The sequence below is a fragment of the Lichenostomus cassidix genome, chromosome 3 (genome assembly GCF_008360975.1).
Source record: "Lichenostomus cassidix isolate B80296 chromosome 3, HeHo_3.0, whole genome shotgun sequence".
In the NCBI taxonomy this organism is placed as follows: Eukaryota; Metazoa; Chordata; class Aves; order Passeriformes; family Meliphagidae; genus Lichenostomus; species Lichenostomus cassidix.
In genome coordinates this window covers 64,828,167-64,853,054 of record NC_139483.1, presented here as the reverse complement: position 1 = coordinate 64,853,054, position 24,888 = coordinate 64,828,167, and the positions used below count along the sequence as shown (strand labels likewise).

Below are 24,888 nucleotides of genomic sequence, written 5' to 3'. Positions count from 1 at the left end.
ACACTATTAAAACTTCCTTTGAGAGAAATTAGCAGAGAATCTTAGAAGCCCTCAAAGAATTCTATGGGAAGGATTTGTAAAGTAGTGTCTTCTATAATTTCTGCTAATTGTTCTGATTATTTGCTTTCTAGAAATGTATTCCTGTGTTAATAGTGTTCCTTTGACAGACTTCTTATTCACATTTATTCAGTATTTTAGAAAGTTATCTTTTTCCTTGTGTGAACAGTTTTAAGTATTGGAGGTCTCTACCTTTTGGATGCAGAATAGCCTAGGCAGTGTGTGAACATGGCAAGTTCTTTGGGTCAACGTCTGTCTTTGGGTTTCTGTAGTGGTTTTGCCATAACAAGCTGAAGGAACTGTAGCAATAAATCATCCTCACCAGTGCAGGAAACTGCATAGGTGGCATGAATCACCCCCTGGAGATGCTCATCTCTTCTCATTAAATGAGGGCTAGAGGAGAGGTGACAGCATGAGCCAGACAGCTAACTTTCAGAATGTCAATGCTAAATGAAAAATTTAAGCAAATTTTACATAAGTCCTCAGAATTTTTTTATTTTCTCTGTCATTGGATACCTGGAGAATGTTATTTCTTTTAACAGTATGCATTTACTACATAGAAAGTACTCTTCATTAGCCCTGAATTATTCACCTTAAAATTTTAAAAAATAGATATGGCTTTCAGAATATTTAAGTTTATATCAATGTGTGAAATATTTACATATGAAGTAATAATTTATCTGATCTGAAATCAGCATTTCACTGAGAGGCTTAGGCTCCATCAGTAGCCAAATGGAAGAGAAAGGCACCTCACAGAGACAGTTCATCCCAGTGCAAGCTCAGTGAAGGTATTCCACACACCTGACATTTAAATTATTTGCAACTGAGTGTTCTGAGTCCTGCCCTCCATCACAGTAAATGAGGTCAGCAAGCCTCTCTCTCTTATTTGCAGATTATAATAGGAAGCTAAAATAAATAAGGTTCTTCAAATAATAATTTTAAACCAAATACTTAAAATGCTGATGTAGTTTACACTTTTAATGGCCTATTTGTCAAATGTGAAACCCAGAGTAAAGATTTTTGGAAGACAGAGTTACACAGGTACTTCTGGGGAGACACCCATCTTCCTGCAGGTACTTTTCCTTGTGTTTGGTACTGTGATGTTTTCATGTCAGCTTCTTTTTCTGGGAACTGCTCTTTTGGGTACTTGTTTTGCAGGGTGCCCTTTTTCACACAGATTTTGCTTCAGAAATATCATGTCTCAGTCTCTGGAAACTCACAGGAAAATAGCTGAGTGAATGCATTGTGCTAAGTACCATCTAAATACACGTATAGTGAATGACATACATACTTACATGTTGTTGCCTGGGTGATATTTTTACAAATATGGAAAGCATGTGGTGAAACATTCATTCTGCAAAAGAATTAGCAGAGAGAAATACACAAAATACAAACATAAACAAATCCTAAATTTCTTCCTTTACCTGATTTTTTCTCCTTTCTTGCCCCATCACTCCCCACCTCCCTCTGATGGGATGAGAAGTAGAATTGGGAAAAGGTAAAACCCATGTGCTGAGATAAGAGCAGTTTCAGATTGAAATAAATTTCATAATAATAACAATAATAATAACAACAACAATAATAATTACAATGACATGGGGAGGGAGAAAGAAGAACTGAAACCTAGATGAACAAGTGGTCCACAATCCAATGGTTATCTAAATTTTGGCCAGCCTTGTTGGACTGATAAAAATCTTTTTCTCATGCAATTGTTAGTTGAACCTGAATTGCACACTCAGCCAAGAGGTGTACTAAAGGGTGATTTAGGTGAATTTAATATCATACACTCAATATCATATTGTTCAAATACTCTCTCTTGTTTGCATGGTCAAGTCCTTGAAGCAGATTATGTCCTAAATTCTTGTAGGATTGAATATATTCCCCTTATAAATGCTAATAGGATATGAGCCTATGCAGGTATAAATCAGTGTTCAACTTAGTAGGTTTTAACACTTGAAATACTAAAACCACTAGAGAAGTGACATAAATTAGTAAAGTACCACTGAAGACAATGGAAAGATGCTGAGATATGTCACACAAAGTTTTGGCCTTGACTGCTTGAAAAGATTATTGTTATTGTAATTCCTACATAATGGGAATTTGACTTAGCTGTTAAGTATGGTGTTGACAATTCCAAACACCTAGCCTCAGTAAATGTATGATTTTTCTTAATGCTTTTAGAGAAAGGAGACAAAAATAAATCCTATTATATCAGGAAAGAAGATGGCTAGAGAGCACAGTTAGCGTACAAAACTCAGTGATGATCATGTATTTCAGCAACTTAATGCACTTCTTTTACTGATTTGATTATTCCAAATACAACCTCTTTTAGCTAATTCTCCATGATTTAGATTATGAAAGCACAAAATCTGACCAATTTAAGGAATGTTAAATTTGTAGATGGATGCATTTTATGCTTCTTTAACAGCTTTAAAACTTTCATTTTCTATTTCAGATAAAAAGATTCTGTAATGTGAAAAGGATATAAAGTAAATGCAAATTCACTAACCCAACCCTTTTTATGAGTAACATTTTCTTTTAATGGTACATTTAGCTAATACTGAATTACAGAGGAGTTCCAACAGAAGTATATATGATGCCTTCATTAACGTCAAATTAATCCTTTATGATCAATGGTATTGTCATGAAAGCTAGACAAATTAATTAAACAATTCACATAAAATAACATGTCCTTTTTTATGCAGCTTTTTTTAATCCTTGTTGGGTATTAATTATTCATTTTCTTGAAATCAGAAGGTCCATTTGTTTCTATTCAGCTTCATCCATTGAAGAGGGACTTGAACTGCAAGGTACTTTGATGATGGGAAATACATTGTAAGGTGGTCAGCAAAAATGAAAAGTTATCCATTATTAGCCACTATTACAAGTAGTGAAACATTATGCAAGCCTCAAAATCAACACTTAATACCCAAAGACAATTAACTGATGATCCAGTTTTTTGGTTGATATTATTTGGCTTGTTCTGAGATCTTGGAGCAGATGGAATGACTACTTTACTATGGTAACAACTGCAGGACACATAATTTATCTACATACTCATAGCTGCGAGCATGGGGCCACGAATCAGAGAGGCAAAGGTAGTCTCTAAAGAGATTTGAAGTTGACAATTTCTCTGAGAATGCCTAGCATGTTTTTCCCATTGCTACCTCAGAGAAATCAGGTAACACAAATCACCAAAATACAGTGAACAATGATAACAATGTCAGACTCTGGCTTCAAGTTGCAGATCCACCACACAGTTAAAGAAATATCCTGCAGAGCAGCTTCAGAGAGCACGAAATGTCCATTGATCTAAAAATCACACAGTTCTCTAAAATTCACTGAACATAGTAACCTCTTGTCTTTGAGAGACAAGGATAACTAATATGACTTGCAGCCAAAGCAATTTTGATGCTTCTAATTTGTTTCATTAACTTGTGATTGTTATTACAGAAGGCCAGAGGACAAGTACTGAATTCCATGTCAGTCATCAAGGTATAAGAATATGATCTTGTATTGGAATGAAAATAATTTTTTTTTATTGTTGCTGGGCCCTTGTTTTGAGCTTTTCCTTTTTTCCCCCTCTTTAAAAAAGGATCATGCTTAATGAGTAACTTCAAAAGTAAATTTATATCTCTCCACAGGAGAAAGCTTCCAGATCACTGGTTCTCTAATTGCAAGAGTTTTGGATTTTTTTCGGTGGAGGTACCAGCTTGGGCCTCGGTACACCTCTGTGGAAATTGTTATTATGTTTCAAGGTATATTTGAAGTTAGGTGGCCTCAATTCAGCAGTTAAAATCTTTAAACATAGATGTACCTTAGGTAAGTATTCATATCATGTGACAAAAGAGAGTCTGGCATCAAATCCTTCTGAGTGAAGTCTTATTAAAACCTGAAGAGCCAAAGTGAAGTGTTTCAGCATTAACTAACTAATAACAGTGTTTTAGTGAAATGTTTTTTTCAACTGCAACATGTTACACCACTGACTTATTTCAATCAAAACTGAAATACTTCTGAGATATTTCCAAGGGTGTGAGCCAAATATAATTAATATGTAACATTTGCATTTGATTTTCATGAAAAATAATACTTGATAACAGATGGTAATGTCAGCGTATACCAGGTCTGACAGTTAGAAACAGGTAATGAGTAGATCCCTATAATAAAAATGCAGCCTTTGATAAATACATCTTCCTGTCTTAATGAAGTTATGATGTTCACTCTTTAGGCTAGGCTGAAATAACTTTACTTTTTCTCTTACCACAGTGCTAATGACACACAAGTGTCTAAGGATTCCCCTTGTGATAAATTATTGTTATAAATGACAATGAATGTAAAAAGAGTTCTGTAAAGTACAGTAATATATTTCTAGCATAGCTGAGCAATCTATTATAATAAATTGTTTTAGGGAAACATTTAAAACTTGGTTATATGAATTAGAGTGGTGAGTATCATTCCAGACTTTCCTAAGCCCATTTAATTAAACTGCTTTTGTGGGAGAAAAATTATATTTTTTTGGTTCATTTCTGTAGTGGATGTTTCTTGGACACCTCTATTACTTTAGAAGTCCAGGAGCACTGAAATCCCCCAAAGGTTCCTGATGTTGCCCATTAATGTGTCTTTCCTTGGAGGAATAGGAACTTCATCATAGATTATAGCTTAAACTCAGTTTTCCAAAACATGATAGTTTATAAAATTTAGTACAGGCTATAACATTTGTTGTTGATTCATGCTCAGCCTGAGGTAGAAATTCTGCTGCCTTACAGGAGAAAATTATGTTTCCTTGAATGAGAAGGGTATATGATAACTGTAAAGGCAGGCACTAGCAGTTTGATTAAAAAAAATAAATTATTTGCTGTTATCTGAATATTCTGCAGATCATAAAGCTAGAGGACTATTCTTAATACTCAGTTTAATATTCAGCAGTACCTTTGTACAGAGAAGTAACATCACCATCCTATTTGCTGCAGTATGTGCACAAACAGCAAATACTGGATTACATGCCAGTCTCATATACACAAGTGTCGTTCCAGAATAACAGTTCAAATCAGTGAAGCAATTTCCCTGGAATTAATCAGGCTGAATCCATTTGTGAGGGCAGAGAATTTAGCTTTATCATGGTCTTTATCCACATCCTTTCAGCTCCAGAGTCTTGTTACTGGTTTTGTGCATAGAAAGAGGACATAAAAGGAAAATATGAACGTAGAATTAAACTTTAAATAAGTCCTGTAGAGTGCCTAAGGTTATGTTACATTTATCATCTTCACAGACCCAAAAGTTTTTAGGAAGCTATCAGTGCTTTTTGTAAGCGCGCTGCTATGTGAGAAATATTGTGGTATGGAAATGTTCAAGCTTCTTTCAATCATCTTGTCTTCTTTACAGGCTGAGAAATCGAGGGTTTAAGATACACATCAGACAACTTCTAAAATGAATCTGGATCCCATCCTAAGATTTAAGCTAAAATATGAGTGTTTGAAAGAACTAAGTCTGACTGTAGGAATTTTCCTGAGTTTAACAACCAGAGAAGGATTCATCCAGTGCAAGTGTCAAGAAATCTCTTCAGATGTTCCAGGGTATCAGAGGCACGTCAAAGGGCTGACAGATGAGACATGGGACATATGAAAGACTAATGCTGCTGTAAAGTATCAGCTAAGACAGAAGGAAAATATCCCAGAGTATCTAAACTACTCTTAATTGCCTATATATAGGCAACGCAAACCCTACCTCTGTTAAGCGAGTTTTAGACATTTGATATTTCTAAGCAAAGACAATTTTGGTTTGATTTTTGACAAGGTAATGTTCAAAGTTTTGGCTTTACTGAAATGACTTATTTCTATGACAAGATAATATTCTTGCATAATGACTTCTAAGGCCTAAAAGAAGGTGCTATTAGAATGTTTCACTTCACATATTAGGTTCAAAGATATTTGAGAAAACTCAGGTTATCTAAAATACCACACTTTTTTTGTTTTCAAATTTTGCATCGTAGCTTTATAAATACAAGCTCCCTGACAGCTTGGACAGAAATCTCCTAGGAATGATCCAGACATCTTAGTGTCATAAACTCTAATAGCTGCAGTGATTCTAAAATCAATTCCCTAGTCTGAATTTAACCTTTTGGATTTGAGCATTGCCTTTTTAGATCTCCTCTAGATTGTGAAGAAATTATTCTCTCTGCATAGCCTATTTGAACAATTGTGGTTTACATTGTTGTTTTCACCTTTAAGTATGAATTTGAATAATGCATGACATAAAATTACAGGATGGGCAATTTCAATTGAGTTAGCACTGCATGCCATCATATTTTGAATCTCCTCACTTGTGTATGCTTGATTACTCATACTCAATGTTACATTAATGTTTCTTTATTTCTATTTAATATTAGAGAGTATGTTCTCTAAATCCTGTAATGGTGTCTTTATAGCCAAAGTAAAGCTGGAAAATACTGAACAGCAGGTTAGTGAAAATATAAATAAATTCATTGAAATTATGTACTGGTTAAAGTCCAGATGCTGAGAGTAACTATCAGAGCAGTGGATACAATTCTGTGTGCTCAAATAACGTCTTTGGGTGGAAAGCTTGATGTAGAAACCTTAGATAGGAAAAAAAAATTTGTATTTAACATGATCAAGGAAAATTAGCATTAAGAAGTAGCTCTGTCTGAACATTTCTCATTTCTTCCTACACATGCATGCAAGGCTAATGTTTCTTGTATTCAAAAACAGATTTCTTGCAACCTCTTGTGGAAAACTTAGAACATTCTTTGCAGCTTTGTAAGCCTTTATAGTCTAGGTTCAGGGTCTATTTCAGGAGTCTTTCATAACTTTTCAGTGTTGAGAATAAGTATAGATTTTCTTTAAACTTTTCTTTTCTTTTTGCATTTGTCATTGTCTCTCTTTGCAGTCAGGAACTGTGATGCAAAACCTTCTCTAAGGAATTAAAAGAAGTAGCAAAGCAATAGATGGGTTTTGCTAGCCATAAAGGCAGAAATATAAGCAGTCAAACACATTCTAATTGTCCTCTTTTAAATTAAATATATCAGCTAAAGGAGTCTGATCTTTTCTCCCTGGAGAAGAAAAGGATCATTACAGGATCACATCACAGTTTTCCAGTACTTAAAGATGACTGCAAAGAGAATGGAGGCTCTCTTTTCATGCAGAGCCATGTGGAGAAGACAAGAAGCAATGGGTACCAGTTCCATTGGGAGAGGTTTCATTTATATATAAAAAAGGAAATTTTTACTGCAAGAATAATCATTCACTTAAACAACCTCCTCAGGGATATGGTAGTGTCACCATTACTAGAAGCTTCAAGACGCAACTGGACACTGTGTCAGATGACCTCATCTGGCCCCTGTTCCTATGAAAGATGGGACAAAATGAACTTTTGAGGTCCCTTCTCAGCTGGGCTGCTCTGTGATTCTGTGAACAGACACATTCAGAAAGCATTTTGAAACAAGAAAAATTAACTTTTATATGAAAACTAGTAGGTAAACAGTTACAAAGTCCTGTGGAGAAGGAGATTGTATCTTTTGAGGAGATTAAAATGTATTAGTTTTTCTAGCCTAGAAAGGGGCCTAAATGAGCTATAACTGCTGTTTTTAAACAGAGTGTAAATACTGGGGGAGTTATATTTAAGCAAACAGATAACTGTGGTGCAAAAGCAAATAAACATAGACAACACTGGATACATTTAAGCTGAAAGCCTTAAGAGGGTTTTTAGCTGTGGAATGAATGATGATCTTTATGTTCCAACAGCAACCAGAAGAGGAGGTATATTTACAGGTGAATAGTAACAGCAGTAAAGGAAAATTAAGGGTATAGTGAGTACAGCTATTTTTAGAGATCAGGCAAATACAAGTGTTATAGCTTGATCACTGTAAATATGTAAGTAAATAAGAAAACCAAACCATTAAAATTCCAACATAAGTTTTGATTTGCCTTCTTCTTCCATTTTACAATTTCTGAAAAAAAAATTCCACAAAGCAACATGTTTGGGGGGCTTTTGTGTTTGGTTGGTTTGGGATTTTGGGGGTTTTTGTTTGTTTGTTTGTTTGGGCAGGTTGTAATTTTTTGGGGTTGCTTTGTTGTTGACTTTGATTTTGTTTATTGTTTGTTTGTTTGGTTTTGATTGGGTTTTTGTTTTATTTTGTTTTTTCCCATAGCACTTGTTATTTTTACTCCCTGAAGATCATGAGGCAAAACTTGATTCCCGGATGGCTTGTCACACAGTAAAGGGATGCATTTCCATACTTGCAGCACTGGTACACGACCATTTGTTTTCTGGATGGAGAAATGAATGGTCTACCTGCAAACATCCCAGAGGCTAGAACTTCAAAGAGAGATCTGGGGAGAGGAATGGTGTAGACCAGGATAAATAATGGAGCTGCTATGGAGAGGAAGCCTGGGAAGAGCTGATACTTCTTTCCTCAGGAATTGCCTGATCTGTTCCTCTGCCAGCATGAAACTTGTTCTTTAATAAGAGCTGGTGACATCATGTTATTACAGCCTGGTGTAACCTTGTGAGTGTCTTTGCACCCTGGGAGTCACAAAAAGAAAAAGCCTTCAAGCACAGAAGGGTCTCGATGCCAGAAATATTCATTAAAGAAACTCTCAGGGTACCATGAGGTTCCCATTTTAAAATGCCAAAAAAAAAATGCAGGCAGTTTGAATGTTAACCTGCAGATAAAAGATGCTTTCTTTAAATTCCCAGTGATGCAAGTTTTGACCTTCCACTCATCATTCCATATTTGCAGATAGTGGAGAACAGAGCCTCCAGGGCTAGGAGGGTGAGAGAATAGGGGCATTCAAGGGAAAGCACATCTTTCATTGTGTATGACAGGCAAAGAAAATGCTCCCTTTTACTGAAGTTACATTTCAATAGATCACAGTCTTTGTTTATCAAATACAATATTTTTGTGTTTCTATTACAAACTTGAGTTTAGGCTTCCTTTCTGCAGAAATGACAACTCCAAATATTAACAGGGAAAAAAGAAGGCAATTTTAATCTAAATTCTGTCTGCACAAAGATCTTTTCATTACAAGCCCAGAAGCCAAGCACAACATATCTACAACATTTGATAAGGATCCACTGAATATTATGTATAAACTTATGCACATAAGTTTCCTCCTGCAGTCTGCTGCTAAGATATTGAATGCTGTATTTTCCTTTGTCTGTTTTTCCAAAGACAGTTCTGTCTCTCAGGTATCCTGTACTGAAAGCTAAATACTTTTTCATGTAAAAAACTTAAATCTGTCATAATGAACTCTGCCGAACCAACTTGCTGTAATACATTAGCAGGAAAAATCCACCAAGAGAGGAATGGCATAGAGGTAATCTAAGGGATTAGGAGTCATTCAGTCAGTCAACATTTAAAGCCTTTACAGATGGAAAACAAGCAGAGGTCTGAGTAAGGTGGTTAAGACTATTGTAAGGTTCACAGAGATGAGCAGGAAATATGAGCATTAAAAAATATGTGAATTCTGAACCATTAGGACACTCCATTTGTCTTTTAAAATACTATTTTTTATTTCACAGTTCAGAAGAAAAATTTCAAATTATATTGCCAACTAATAAGAAGTGAAATTGCCTGCTTAGCTTAGGGAAATTTGAAGTATAGAAAGACATATTACAAGTAGGTGTTTTGGTAATTAGAGGTGGGGGCAGCTGGAGACATTCTTTTGGTTTTCATCAGCTCATTTTAGATCCAATACCTCTGTGCCTGTGGAGCCAGTGGGACATACTGCAACAAGATACGATAACAGCTATTTTTCATTAATATTTAAGGATCTACTATATCATTTCTGTTGTGTACTGAGCCACGAACATATGTGAAATAGGGGGCTTTAACAGAAGTGAAATTAGGCTACCTAGTCTTTACCATATGCATATATGTGCATGCCATATGTACATTTAAAGTCCATTTGCATAGGGTTTGTTTCAGATTTTTGCCTTCAGTTTTGCAGTCATAAATTAGGATGTGGTCATTAATTATATCCATTCTAAACAACCATTAATCTTTCCTTACTATCAGTCAGTATGAAGATGAGGTGACAAATAAATACATGTAGCCATTGCTTGTGCAAATTTTAGATTCAAATTACAAAGGGCTGAATTCTGAACACAAAAATGATGAAAAAGGGAACTTTTTATGTATAATGTTAGTAACAGAAGTTTGGGAGTTATTTTTGCAGGGCGAGGGGTAATGATTTTATATCAAAAGAGGGCAGGTTTAGACTAGATATAAGGAGGACATTTTTTGCCATGAGATTGGTGAAACACAGTCACAGGCTGCCCAAAGAGATGGTGGATGCCCCAACCCTGGAAACATTTAAGGTCAGGTGGAGCAGGGCTCCGAGCAACTCATTCAATTTGAAGATGTTCCTGTTCATTGCATGGGCATTGGGCTAAATTATTTTTAATGATCCCTTCTAACCCAAACCAACTATGATTCTATGATTAGTCCTTGTTCCAGCTTTATTTATTTATAAATGCATAAGATGCATCATTTTGGAAAAAACCCCACAGTTTTGTGTGGATTTTTTGGTTTCGTCATAGACATTACCACTGTTTGCAGTTTACATTATCATAGTTGCTTAAAGATTTGTAAATTATTCAGGAAGGATTCTTATCCCTGGGTTTTGTTTTATTGTTTGGTTTGGGTTTTTTTAATGAGACAAATATCAGTTTAAGTTAGAGGTGCTATTACAGTTTGCCAAAATTCTATCTAATATTTATTTGTAAAGGTTAAATGAACTTTCACAAAATGCTTAGTCAGAGATATCTTTTAGAAAGTAATTTTCAGAGGTCATGTTTAAGAAAACATTAATTTCCATCACAACATCCAGTGTAAACTAGCTTCATTCTCTTACCAATACTATTTAAAAACTCCTCTGGATGTGGACTAAAACAATGACAAATAAAATAAAAGGTTCTATGAGCCTCTCAGAGTTTCTGTTGTCCTAAGTATTAAAGAAGTCATCTGCTCTACCTGATTAAAGCAGCTGCTTCTGCACTCTAGGTGACATTTGGCTTGTAAAACACCTGTAAACAAACCTGTAAGGCACAGACACCAACTCAGAGAGGTTACAGAGTTTCCCATTTTTAAGCTAACAGGGGTTTAAGTGGTCCTATCTACATCCACAACTGGGCTTCTCAAGTCCACAGCTATAAAGTCCCTGCACTTGCAGAGATGAAGGGCAGCCAAGATATAGATAAGATTTGACTGTGTGGCTCAGCACGCAGACGTGATGCTCCTTGCAAACTTGCTTTTCCTTTTTCTGATCAACGTGGAAGACTGTCTTCCAAGGACTGCTTGCACACAGTGATTTCTGTCTGTGCAAAAGTACTTGATATATTGGCTCATGATAAATTTCACCCTTACAATTTACCTGCCAAATCATATCTGTGTCCATATGACAAAATTCCACAATGCTGGGTGGATGTATCTTTCTCCAGGCTTGGCAGGAACTTCTAGCATATAAACAACTCTGTTTGATGACAAATAAATTTAATACCTATGAAACTTCATCACTCAGCTGGTCAAAAACAAACCCAAAACCCACTAATAATCCCCCAAAAAACTCAATCCAATAAAAAAATATAATAAAGAATACTTTAAATCTGGTCTGCTATTTATATATACATTTTATTCTTCTGTGTCCTTTAAAGCTTTTCTAACCATTCCTGTGGCTGCAGATACACTAAAAATCTCATAAGTTAATTAAGTTAGTTCTTATCAGAAATTACAGTAATGGCCAGCTAGCCAAAATACTAATCTCCCAACCTGCAGCTTAAGCTTTGTATCTGAAATCAATCATATTTGCAAGCAGCCTGCAATGTTATACATACTGCAGCCTGGTGTTAAATACCCTTGCATATCTAGCTTTTGAATTGGAATCCCAGGACTCACTCTGTCATGTTCAGTAGAAGTTCACCCTGCAAAGAGCCCCATAGATTTCCACAGAATATATGCTGTATTTATGCATGTATCTCCTGAAACAACTCTGCCTTTGGACACTACAGTGATTATATAGCACTCACAACACAGGTATTACAGTATTTTTAGTTTTAATCAAAGGGCCTGTTCATTGCATCCTTAAAGACTGTGCAACATGTTATTGCTTCATCAAAGATGACCTGAACATAGATTTCATGCAAAGGGAGGACAGTCAATCTAATGTTAATATTTGTGTTCAAATTATATGCCTTACATTATAATTATCTTACTCCTTTTCACTTTGTGGTTTTGTAAGCAACTGTCCATAGCTCTAGTAGTGTAATGCTACTCCTATTTTCACAGTAGGGTTTAGCTTTTGCAGAGAAGGATAAAGGCTATTGGACTTGATAAACTGTAATTGGTTGTGGAAAATAGTGAGTTATGTTTTATGTGTTTCATTCTGCTCTTCATTTTTTCAGCAATAAAAAAAAAAGAGGTAATGACTTTGTTAGTGAAATCTGTTCCAGTTTGCTTTAATTTCCTTTTTAAATAGTTATGTTCATAGAAAAAATCTCCACCCCAGAGTTCACAGAATGGAAAAATCCCAGTGGTACATTTTGGATTCTACACGGAATAAAAAACTGCAAGAAATGTAAGCATTGCTTCTGAAGCTCTCGTGTGGAGAGAAATCAAGGGGCTTGCTGAATCTCGCAGCAAAACCTGCTGTCTCAGCAACAATTACTGTAGATGTGCTTACAAACTGACACCAATGATAATGTCAGTTTGCAGCTGGGATCTTAAATGGAACCTGCTGCTCCACACCAGCTTATTCAAGCAGATTCATGGAGAGGGAAAAAGCAGGCAGAGGGGCAGAGAAGATGCCAGTTTATTTGAGTGTATTTGTGTGTGTGTGTGTGTGTGTGTGTGTGTGTATTACAGATTTATGAAAATGCAGCTATGCATTTAGAAACGAAGTGTATAGAAAGGTGAAGACAGTGAAAGAATACCAACTGCCACAGCAGGGGATTCAGGGCATCAGGAAAGCAGCATGATGCCAGCAGGTGAACAGGGCAGCAGGAGCCTGGTAACTGGCAGCCAACATGTGGCCAGGCCAGCAGGCAGCAAACACCTGGAAGCTTCTTTGTGCACCAGCCAGCAGGAGCCTGGTACAGAGCAGGGAGCAGGTGGATGGGGTGGCAGCCAAGCTGGATACCTGGCAGCTGCTCAGGGTCAGCTTGTCAGAGAGCTTGCCACACAGAGCCATAAAAAGGGCTGTTCGCTTTTTCTCTTTTGCCTTATAATTGTTCACATATTTAAATCAGAAAGATGAAATACAGCTTCTCCAAAGTGCCTTTTGTGGGGAAGGCAAAGCCCGTGTCATAGTTTAATAATTTTTCAGCAGTCATTTTCAAAGAGCTGTCTCAGTTTCAGCATCTCTTGAGCAATACTGGAATGAAATTCCCTTACATTGGCCAGTCATTAAACAGTTCTGCTTTTAAGTACCATGATCCATATTTAGATCTCCAAGCAAGAAAATGTAATGCATTAACCAGTGTAAAACTAGCCACAGCAGCAGTAACATTGCGAACATCTTCCAGGAAAAACTACAGCAATTAGATAATTTTTTTCATCTCCAGGGGAAAAAATAGAGATTATGGAAGAGCTGATGGCATTCATTAGAGCTCTGCATAATATAAGGCTGTCTTTCACTACCTAGAAACTGACTGTCACTACCTAGAAATTGGCTTTGTATGTCCATGCTGTCCCTGATGAGCCCTGCAGAGCATGGCAGCCTGAGAATAACAAGTGCTATTCCTGCAATGTCAACCCCCTGGTTGTGAAAGGGACTAACTGGAACCAGGGTACAAATCAAAGAGCTTTTAAAATTTGAGGTTGTACAGCTCATTAAGCTCTTTTAATGAAAATTATAATTTTCCTATGCATTTTACAGACTTCAGTCTTTCCCCAAAGACTTAACCATACAGCTGACCTATTCAATTAAAAAATCTTTCACCAGTTTGAGTCATCTGGGATAAAACTTGATATACGTGAAATTAAATCAGAATCCTTCCTTTGGAGAAGGGACAAAACCTCTATACTGATCAGAATGTGGTTTTGTGTGTTTTTCTTTCCTTTTCTTTTCTTTGCTGATGCATCATTCTCTATAGAGTGTATTTGCAGCAGGAGGGTAACCTCTTTGCTCCCTGGCAATGACATGCTGCAGGGTATAGCAGGTTCCCTGAGTATATAACCAGATGGATATTATGTAGGAAAAAAGAGGTGGCATTACCTCTGACCATAACATTGATAAAATTGCACAGCTAAATCTGTTGTTTGCATTTTAAATAGAGGTCTTGTGAATAAATAGTTAAAAAAAAAGATTTGTGACTATTAGCAAGTCCAGTGCTTTAATGGAAATGTATCAAGTCTTAAGAGGAAGAAAACTAAAGCAAATCACAGAAAAAAGGAACCAAACTAGCTACACTGAAAGAAAAGTGCTAACAATTACATTACTAATGGTATTTGTTCCAGAAGCAACTGCTGAAATGCTACAATAATGCATTCCTGTCAGAGCTATGTTGCATAAATAACTAAACAAAAATGGCTTGTTCAATGGATAGCCCATTATCAGAAGACTAAAATATATAATTTGGAGGAACATGTGAAATAATCTATGAAGCCATCTGCAGGTAAAGGGCTATAATATATATCTATACAGGGCAAGAGTTAAAATTGTGCAAGCAACCTTGGCTGTTAATTTCTTGACTGTAATGCTTACCTTTGCAACCTTTGCATTTTCTTCATTAAAACATTCTAAGTAATTGATCATTTTTATAGTGTTCAGAGGCTCAGATACCATGGAAACAGGATGAAACTAGGGGGGTGGTTATAGTATTAGAATAATTGGTAGAGAGTTGTGGAACAAAGTTGCTGATCAATGCTTATCCTTCCCAGTTCAGCCTCACACAGTGACTTGGCACTAATTGTGCTGCAATTTTTGTCTGTGTTCTTATGTAAATCTCTGCATGCTCACATCTGCCAGCATGCACGCATACATTTTCCCATGCAGTATAATATGTACTTACTCTCAAAAAGTGTGCTCTGTGATGAAAATATATTATAGTACTTACTGAAATCACATTGCCAACGAACTGTTTCTCTTTGGATGGGTTTGCCTTGTTCCAGAGGAAATCCAGTAGTTACATGCACTAGTTTATCAACACAGATCCTCCTTTTTGGTGTTATGGCTATTTGCATAACATGATCTAAAGTTACAAATCTGCAGCTCAACATCGTGATCTATTATTAATAAATACCTTCCTTGCTATGAAATTCTCAGTGAAATTGAGAATCAATATTTGTTGGAACTTTTGGAGAAGGATTGAGGTGAGTTTCAGTGTGAATTGGCTGGACTTTGCAGTCCTGGAAATGCTCAGGTTTTAGTTCAAACAAGAAAATCACTTCTACCAACTACATTTGCTCCAGGAACAATGTATGAATGCTGGTTGGAGCAGTTAGGCTAGAGGTGCATTGGGTAAATCATAAGCTCATAGAATCACAGAGGTTGGAAAAGACCTTAAAGATCTTCAAGTCCAACCATTAACCCAGCACTGCCAAGACCACCACAAAACCGTGTCCCTAATGTCACATCTACGTGTCTTTCAAATAGCTCCAGGGAGGTATCACCACCTTCTTGGGCAGCCTCTTTCAGTGTTTCTGATACAGAAAGCACCATTTTGTTTATATTTTTTAAGTGGCAAAGGTATTAGAATTTCTTCTTAGAACTTGGGAGATAAGAAAATACCAAAAATTATAATTTTCACATTCAAAGAGTCCTGCAATATTATAGATTGAAAGCTATATAACAATGCTACACATGTTTATCTGAAACAAATTTTACAGCTAAGGTTTCTAATTGAATTTGTACCGTAACTGAGGAACAAGAGGTGGGTGTATATTTGTTTTCGTCCAGAGTGTTTTTGTCAACAATGTGTGTTGTTGTCAACAAAGAGTGTTGTTAAGAGGATAAAGACAAATTTTTTGCAATAGCAATCACCTTTAACAATAAATACTTGTTTCCCAATGAAATATTTTCCAAAACTTCACACATCTTGCACAGCAAAATATGTTCTTACTGACTATTCATAAGAACTTATCTAAATAAATTTATCTAACCTTTAAACCTTCTCTTAGCTTGTCATTTAGTAAAAAGAACTAAAATTTTGACAAATTCAAGTAACATATCATAGCAATTTAGAGAAGACATTAAAGCTTATTTTCTGTTTTTCTAATATAAAACTCAGCAGGCTGCAATTCTTTTAAAGAAAATGGGTCAGGGGATACTTCTCAGACATGTCTCACAAGCACGTGCATGTATTACACATACCTTCCATTATACACAGACACTTGGCTTTGATCTATGACATCCCAGTCAATTTAGCTGAAATGAAAACAAAACCAAAAAACAAAACAAAAAAACCCCAAAGCCAACCAAAAAACAAAAACAAATAACCCCCAAAAAACAAAAAAAAAAACCAAAAAAACCAAACAAAAAACAAACAACAAACCAAATAAAACAACAAAAAAAAAGATAACAAACACAAAACAAAAACAGCAAAAAAACCCCATAAACCAAACTGCTGAGTAATAGCCAGTATGAATTTATAATGTGAATTGAGAATGCAACATGATGTCTCTGCTAATAGAGTGATTTTTCTTCTACTATGAGATATTTTCCAGGAAATATGATGTAAGCCAAAGACCAACTGGATAACAGCAATATCTAGGTATGGGTTTTTTTGTTTTGTTTTGTTTTTATGAGAGAAGAAAAAGGTATTTGAGTTTTTTGGTAAGTTTGCTTTGTCTTAAAAAAAAGCCCCAACAGAACAGAAAAACACTTCAGCCTTCAGAATTCTCTCTGAAATACAAACAAAAATTCCTTTATTTATGTAAAAAAATGTATACCAAAGTTGGTCACATCCATACTAAAGAATTGTGAATATAAAGCTAATCTATTTGCAAGCATCAGGAAGATATTTGAGCAATCCCTATTAGCATTTAAGCTCAGCTTATAGTAACACACATTAGCAGTGTTTTCAAATAGGGTGAGACACCATTTGGAGATGGAAAACGTAATTTTAAGGTATTCTAGGTATCATAATAAGAGTTTTTTCTTAACATTGAATATTCATGATGCAGCATAAAACTAATGATAAACATAAAAACTGATGTGAACGTTTGACTAATCTGTTCTTATTTGTTTGGAAGAGCTGTAGTAATTGCCTGTCTTGTAAATTAAACATCTGCTATGGGAATAAACAAAAACATAACTGAGCATATTCAAATAAATTGAATTCACCTTAGTTCCATAAATTTTATTATATGGGCTCATCAATTTTATTATACCTGAGTGCCGCAATGTTATAGAAGGCAGTACCTAATTTTCTTTTAGATACCCTATTTGTGACAATAAATGTTTTCTGGTTCTAATAAACTATTGCTCTTATTAAAGGTTTTGGTTTGTCAGTTTCTTTTTTTTTTTTTCTAAAAGATGGTCAATAAAATGAATGACTTAAGTAACTTTGGTTACTGTGGTTTTTTATTGCTAAATTGTTGCCCAGCTGCAACAGAATATCAAAATAATTTCCACTTGCATACCAGCCCATTTCAGACACACCACAATTTTTTAACGTATACATAAGAAATTCATTTTGCATTTATAGTAGCTCTGTTTGGCTCCCTGCCAAGTTTCAAATAGTGAAAGATTAGGATAAAAGCCAAACACAAAAGCTTTACAAAAAAAAAAAAAAAAAAAAAAAAAACCTCAGAGACTAAGGTGATTTTGGTTTTTTTGGTTTTGTTGTTGTTTTTTTTTCTTTTCCCTTTCTTTTCAGTAAAAAGAGAAGAAACTCTTGTGGACCAATATGTTTTTTAACATTAGGCTGTTAGAAGTACTATACAATAAGTTGTCTGTTTTGGATTGCAATCAGCATTATTATCTGCATGGGCAGCAGAGGCAGAAGACCTTCTTTCTTGATTCTTACTCTTATTACCAATTCCAGAGTAGAAAGTCATGATGGCTGCCTGTTGCACGACTCCACTGATCAAGTACAATAACCTGCTATCTAACTGTTGGGATTGCAGAACAAAAGTTCAAAGCATTCCTATGCAAACATTGAAAATGCAGTGTTTAATGCTTCCTTGAGGCCAGGCCTACATCCCCATAGAAAATTCAGTATGAGAGTAAATAGCTGATGATGTTTGGATTTTTACTGTCCATAAGGTTATGAAATTCCATAAACATGAACTTAAATCAAGAATTTTAGAAAACCCTCTGTTTCTCTGCTTTAGAAGAGTTTTCCTCCTTGCTTATGTCTGTGCTTACTGCCTTACCCCTTTGATGGGAGGCAATTTTGGCACCTGGCAACTTCAGCTTTTCCTTCCCAGTAATAAAATTCTCACCAAATTTGATTTACAACAAGAAGATGTCAGAATTCACCAAAATTACCTCCAGAAGACAGCACAGAGATTGCTAATCACAGACTGAAATCAGAAAAGTTCAACTCATAACATGAATTAGAATTGTCACCATTCCAGGTAATCTGAATCAGGGGTGCCATATCCTGGAGGCCAGCATATTAATTTGAAAATCGAAAGAGTTCAGTCTTTCCTCCTGTCAAGTGATTCAGAACAAGTGGGCCATACAGGAGGACTTTTGCCCAAAAACCCACATTATAACCTGGTGTGAAATTGTGTCAATGCAGAGAGGGAGGCATTCCGTAATCACTAGGATAGCAGTAAAAACTGGGCTTCCTAGAAATTTATGGAAAAATTGCCACTGGCTTCAGAAGCCAAACTGCATCCTGTGTTTCTAGGGTTTTGTTAATGAATGTTAATTGTGTGTCATCTGAAATATGTATCTGAGCCCACTGATTCCAAATTAGTAGCAATGTAGGAAATAAAATGGCTGGTTAACTTCTGACTTTCATCAGACAGGAATTGATCCTTTTTATGAAATTTTAGGAAAGAGAGGCAAAACTCCAGCAAAAGAATCAACCCTTATGAAGCCTGACAAATTAATCAAATAATTGTTGTACATCAGAAATTTCATAAAGATGCAGTTGTCTGTTAGTGTTAAAACCCTCTTTGCTGAGTGTGAGCCTCAGCGTCAGAAATTCAAATCACTACATTCCTTTTGAAGAGTCTTAATTGATAGCTAGGTGATCAGTACTCCCATATATCCAACATGCTACACTTCAGAAGCCAAGTTCTCACCATAAGCAGTATATAAAACCTTGCACTGTGACTTTACAGACACTTTTAAACATTAAGTGAGCTTTGGGAATAAAGGGAGGAGTGGACTGGCAAGATAAATCTGTGTAACACTTAGTCAGTCATGAATAGACAGCTGTACCTAACTTAAGGCACTTGAATCCCACTCACGGGCAGTAAGAAGACAAAAATTACAAGGTAGGGGCTTGGACAGTAGGGTATGGAGTTGTCCAAATTAGAGTAATATGACAAATGTTCAAAGAAAAAGCCTGGGCTTGTTTGAAAACATGAAAGTCAGTCCTTAGTCATTCGGAGAGATGGAGTGATCATATTACATTATCATCCTAGACCTTAACGTTGCTCTGGGGTTTTAGGTTTAATAGCAACCATTACCTTCAGAGAGGGAATATTTCTTGTTTTCATTCCACTATCCAGAATAGCTATTTCTTAACAGTGTAGCTTGTGATAGTAGCAGCAAAAATTAGAAATAAATTATTCTCATCATTTCTGGGGGAAGCAAAAATCCACTCTGTCTCTCGCAACAATTTTTAGACTGAACACACCATGAAAATAGAGTTGTTTACTGATTTGAAGCATAGAAATATACTATATACTTTTCTAATGAAATCTGTCACACTCAAAGTAGTAAAGGACAAAACCAAAGATTAATTCTAACTCTGGAACAGGTTTCTAGTACTATGTACCTATCTCTGCATGGAATCTTACTCTTCATGCTCTCCTACTTCCTGGACATCTGGACCTTTGGTTCAAAGGAAACACACTGCATCAGAGTAGTAATCTGCTTCACTCTCTATATACACTCTCAAATGACCTCTGTGGGATGAAATAATAAATTTTGATGCATAAAGGCATTAGGCAAAATAGCAATTTTTCTCCAGCCTTCCCCGTGTTTTTTACTGGCAAGCCAAAACAGTTTTCTGTTTAATATCCAAAGTTTCCCTTCCCTTATGTACTACTGTGACTCATTTGTGTTCAGAAATTCATACGAAGGATTGTGGACTTTTTCTTCTACACAACCATTGGCCTGAAGCTGCACATTTTTAGGAAATCTTCACTCTCTTCCACAAAATTCAGTATATGAAAAGAAATGCAGGAGGTATTTTCCATAAGAGCAGCACTGAAAAGCCAGTCTTGCTCAGGGACAACTGCTGTCCTGAGTTTCCAAGGCCCCTTAGTCAAAAGACTAAGTCCTTGTCTCACTTCAGTCTCTTAAACACTCTCAAAAGTTACTGGCCACATTTCACCCACCCTGACAAAGAGAGTGTGACTGGGTTGGTATCTGAAGTAAAGATTTCCAGCTCCAGATCAATGATTGTCCTCCTTGGCCATGTAGCTTTGGAGTGCAAAGGCAGGCACACCCACCACGTGTACCTGTGTGTGCAGCCTCAGGTGTGCTGCAGTGCTGCAGGCTCTGTGCTCTCAGGAACAAGGACTGCACAGCAGGTAAGTATAGGCTTGGATTTTATAATAGCTTGGAAGTAGAATATTATATGCTATAATTCTCTGCAGTTTCTTCACATTTTTGATTGCCTGCTTTGATTTCTCTTGTTATCTTCACAAAGGTAGTGTCCTGAATGCTGATGGCAGAAAACTTGGCAGTCCCTGAGGCTGTAATTCTATGGTAGCAAATATTGGAGATGGTCTGTAATTTGTGATATACAATAACTGCAATAATGGTACTATGCCTGTGGGTAAAGCAGTGGAGAGAACATAATGCAGCTAATAACTATTCATTTGATGGGTTTTTAATTTGTTTTTTTTCTTTCTGAATGTATCCTGTGTGCAATATTTTAACTATTTCACAACATTTTGGTGAAGATAGTTGTTTATAATTACACATTTATATTATCTGCCACGCTCAGCTTCCTAAAAGGCACACACAGTTTTCCAAAGCTTTTTCCAATCTTCATTTCTTTCCTATTGATTTACATTTTCTATTTTGAGGCACTTATTCTATGCCGATAAGAGATAAAGGTTATGTACATATTCCTTTGGCCATATTAACTCTTTGATATTTTAAAATTAGTTGTTTAAGAACAGAGTGGTTTATTTCTGCATTTCTTTTTTAGAAGTCTTTTATACTGATAGGATACGTAAGGAATTCTATAGCTTTTCTCTGTACAACAAACATCCCTCTTATGTTCTATTAGAGGGCAGTAGTAGCCCAGAGAATACTAGCCAGAGAGGAGGAGAGAGTTTCTTAAAGTGTTTGTTGAAACTCTTATCTGCAACTAATAGCACAGGACAGCTGGAGCTCCCTTAGCAGTACAGTGCTTCTGGTACTAAAACTGTTGCCTGACACAGATTGATAATTTATGCCTGTGAATGGCCACTGGGATGTTTCTAGCACATAAGTGATGGACAGTAATAACTGAGGATTTGTATCTGGAGCATTATGAGATCTCCACGGTTTGAAGGCTTTCAAGTGCTTTCTACAGCCCATCAGGGTAAAGTGATGTAAAGTAGGTCAGGTGCTGGGAGGAGGGAAGTGAGATGGGAAATCATCGGTTGTGCAGACATTAGCACATTGTGATCTCATCTGCTGCTGTGAGGCTGTAACGCAGACTTGATAAAGTCTGCCAAAAATATTTTTCTTCATGTACCTGTCAGTGACTCTGTCTCTTCCCTACAGTTGTTATGTCTGACTGCAGCATGCTCTAAATAATAGCATGCCATGTGGGAAAGTGCTAATGTTATTTGTATATGAATACTAAGTAGCATGTTTTGCAGTTTTCCACCATGCTGTGATCTCCCTGTGTTTTTTTATGATCTCTGAGCTTTGATCTTCTCTGTCCCAAAACAGGGAGCTCAAGCATGTCCATGAGAGAGCCTCCAAGTCTCTAAAAGCACCTAGGCTACCTCTACACAGAAATTCTACTCCTCAAAACAGACAGAGGATAAACAGTAATCAGCATAATATAGCGGGTTTCCCACATTGTTTTTCTACAGGTTTTGTCATTCCCAGCTGCTAAGTCGCTTGAGTAAATCTACCATCCTCATTACCATCCTTCTCCTTTTAACTCTGTTCTCCCAATAGTTGATAAATGCAGCTCAGTAGGGAACTCCTCTACAATTAGTTCCTAAGTACACCTTACGTGTGTTGTACTTACACTTCCCTGTGTATACATATTGGACAAAACAAGAATCTTAATGGGAAAAAAAGGAAATTAAAATTTACCTGACAATTTGAGGCATAGACCTGAGTTGAATTTAGGTAGTCTTGCCATTTTAAAATGTATTGACCTTCCCACAGTGATCCTTTCAGATTGCTCCATAAGGTGTACAGAGGAAGATATCAAGCGTAACAGATAAAAACATCGTTTTACACCAAGTTGGTGTTTTTGCTGTTTCTTCCTGACTGAGAAGGATCTCATGTGTTTAACATGCAGAAGTCAGCATGCAGAAGCATGAGGCATCCTGCTAGCTAGATATAACCCTGAGATGAATTCATACAAAGCAAGAAGCTGTGTGAGACGATCAATTAGAAAAGCAGAAACAACTGTGCCAATAATTGTCTATAGCCAAAGTCACCTTTTAAATACCATTTATAATAGTTCCTTTAATACACGGCATAAAATATCATTGGCTCTGCTAGTCTGAGTATCCCACTATTCTGACAATTTCATTAAACTCTTAATAATCCTTTAAAATGAGCAATGATTAATCTATTCATTTATAAGCCTTGTTGTTGAATGCAGTGATAGACATCATGTTATTTCACTGCTAACAAGTGCCAATTCTTGGGCATTGTGACAAGTTTCATTTGTCAGTATTCCTGCAATTTTTCACAGAGTTACTACTCTTTCCAACAGGGCATCCACATTTGGACTAAGAGTTTTTGCCAAAAAAATCCCACACAGTTTTCCACAACTTGTTAATAAAAATAGCTTGTGTTAATACTTGTGCTAACAAGGTGTGTAAAAATGACTCAGCATTTTGCTTGAAAGGAAAAGAGAGGCAAGTAATTTTACAGGTTAATTTGGATATCTACCTAATAGCATATGTCTCAACTGCTTAGAAAGCCATTACAATTGGCTTTGAAAAAAAGAATAGTTTGATGACACAGAGAAGAAAATTGTTTGCCAGAGAAGAAAACAAATGTTATTATTTTTGCATGAATAAATTCTGCAAAGTAGTGAAATGAGGCAAAAGATTTAAAGAAATATTAATTTCCCTCTCCCATCTGCTACAAAGTAATACTTTGAGATGCAGTTTCACCTATAAACAGCTGTGCCATTTCTTGTGTCTTTGGAGATTTCGTTTACACAAAGGAAAAGAATCATAGGACAGCTTTCTGGAGGAAAAATTCCAGTTCTCCAGCCAGGTCTCCCCATGCCTTGGCTTGACTTCTAGCAGTGCCACTGACTGCTTCAGCTCTTGCAGATCAATCACAGGTTGCGTTTCTCTGAGTTAATTTCTACTGCTTCAGCCTTCAGAAGTCACTTGAGCCTGGTGAAATGAAGAGGCCTGAATGAGAACGCTGCTACAGACATATTAATATGTCTGCATCAGTCATTCTCCTCAAAAGTGGAGATAAGGTCCCCAGTGCCTCTTCTTCATCAAAAGCTTCAGTGAATTTGTAAAGCAGAGCAGAAGAGTGACATATCACACATTTGTAGAGCAGAGCAGAAGAGCGAGATACTGCATGGCTGGACAGTACACCAAAAATATGGTATAGAAAGAGTCTTACACTGTAGTGCCACTAGGAAGGCCCTTTTGGATTTCACACCCAATGTATTTCTGGTATCAAAATGAAAAGAAGAAACAGTGAAGTGGGGTACGTGTTCTCGCATATCCTACTGAATGTTTTTGTGCAGCTGGAAAATTTGCAACTCATTGCTGAAGTGTGAAATACCTGGTCCAAAGAACATGTGTACTTCTGGTTTTCATCTTGTCTTGACTTCATCCCTTGAGAATTAGCTGCTCCTCTGATTAGTTCTGTAAATTTGGTAGGGCTGTGATAATTTCTCAGGTTTGGTGAACTGAGAAGTATTTTAGTCATAGGTGTATAACACTTTTTTCCTTTACATGGCTAGCTCTTTTCATGAAATATTTAATTTCCTCAGACATCTCTACTCCTCACTGGTATTGGTCATGATATCTCAAAATTAAGGGAGGAAAGAAAGATCTATATAAGTATAGATATTGATCACAGGTATGATTGTGTGAGCCCAATTTTCCTGAAGAGCCAGGCTAGAAGTCATATAATGGCAAGGTTTCTGAGCTTATGGATTGTTTTTTAACAGTTATGAAGGTTAAAATGTCTTTAATTTCTGGCCTACCATGTCCCATCTCGATTTTGAAATGCCCTTACACGTTGATGTTGTTCTCTCAAACTATATATTAACATTTGTCCTGGAGCCCTAGGGTTGGTTATTGTGCTTCTACACAAGAAGGCTCTTGCTGGTCTGACTCACAGGTATTTGACATGATTTTTTTCCCTACAACTTTTTATAACTTAATTTGAAATTTTCAAATCATTTGTTTGGATGCTAGTTAAAGCTTAACAACCTTCTGAATTAATATCTGTATTTGCAGTTTTAAAATGTGACATAAAAAGAAAAAAAAAGGAAAAGTAAAGCCGTCATCAGAAATTCTAC

The 24,888-nt window shown here is 36.3% G+C and overlaps 2 long non-coding RNA genes across 2 annotated transcripts in view; one reads left to right on the top strand and one right to left on the bottom strand.

Moving 5' to 3' along the window:
- LOC146439889 (uncharacterized) overlaps nucleotides 1-10,488 on the top strand; it is a 31,643-nt gene extending 21,155 nt beyond the window's left edge. Inside the window, exon 4 of the long non-coding RNA XR_014850947.1 lies at nucleotides 8,222-10,488. This is a non-coding gene — a long non-coding RNA (uncharacterized LOC146439889). The remainder of the gene's footprint in view (nucleotides 1-8,221) is intronic.
- LOC146439888 (uncharacterized) lies at nucleotides 1,071-23,733 on the bottom strand. Its single transcript, XR_014850948.1, has 3 exons — nucleotides 23,507-23,733; nucleotides 1,353-1,411; nucleotides 1,071-1,272 (listed from the first exon to the last, which is right to left on the bottom strand). It is a non-coding gene; the product is annotated as an uncharacterized LOC146439888 (long non-coding RNA).
- Between the last annotated feature and the right edge of the window lie 1,155 nt (nucleotides 23,734-24,888).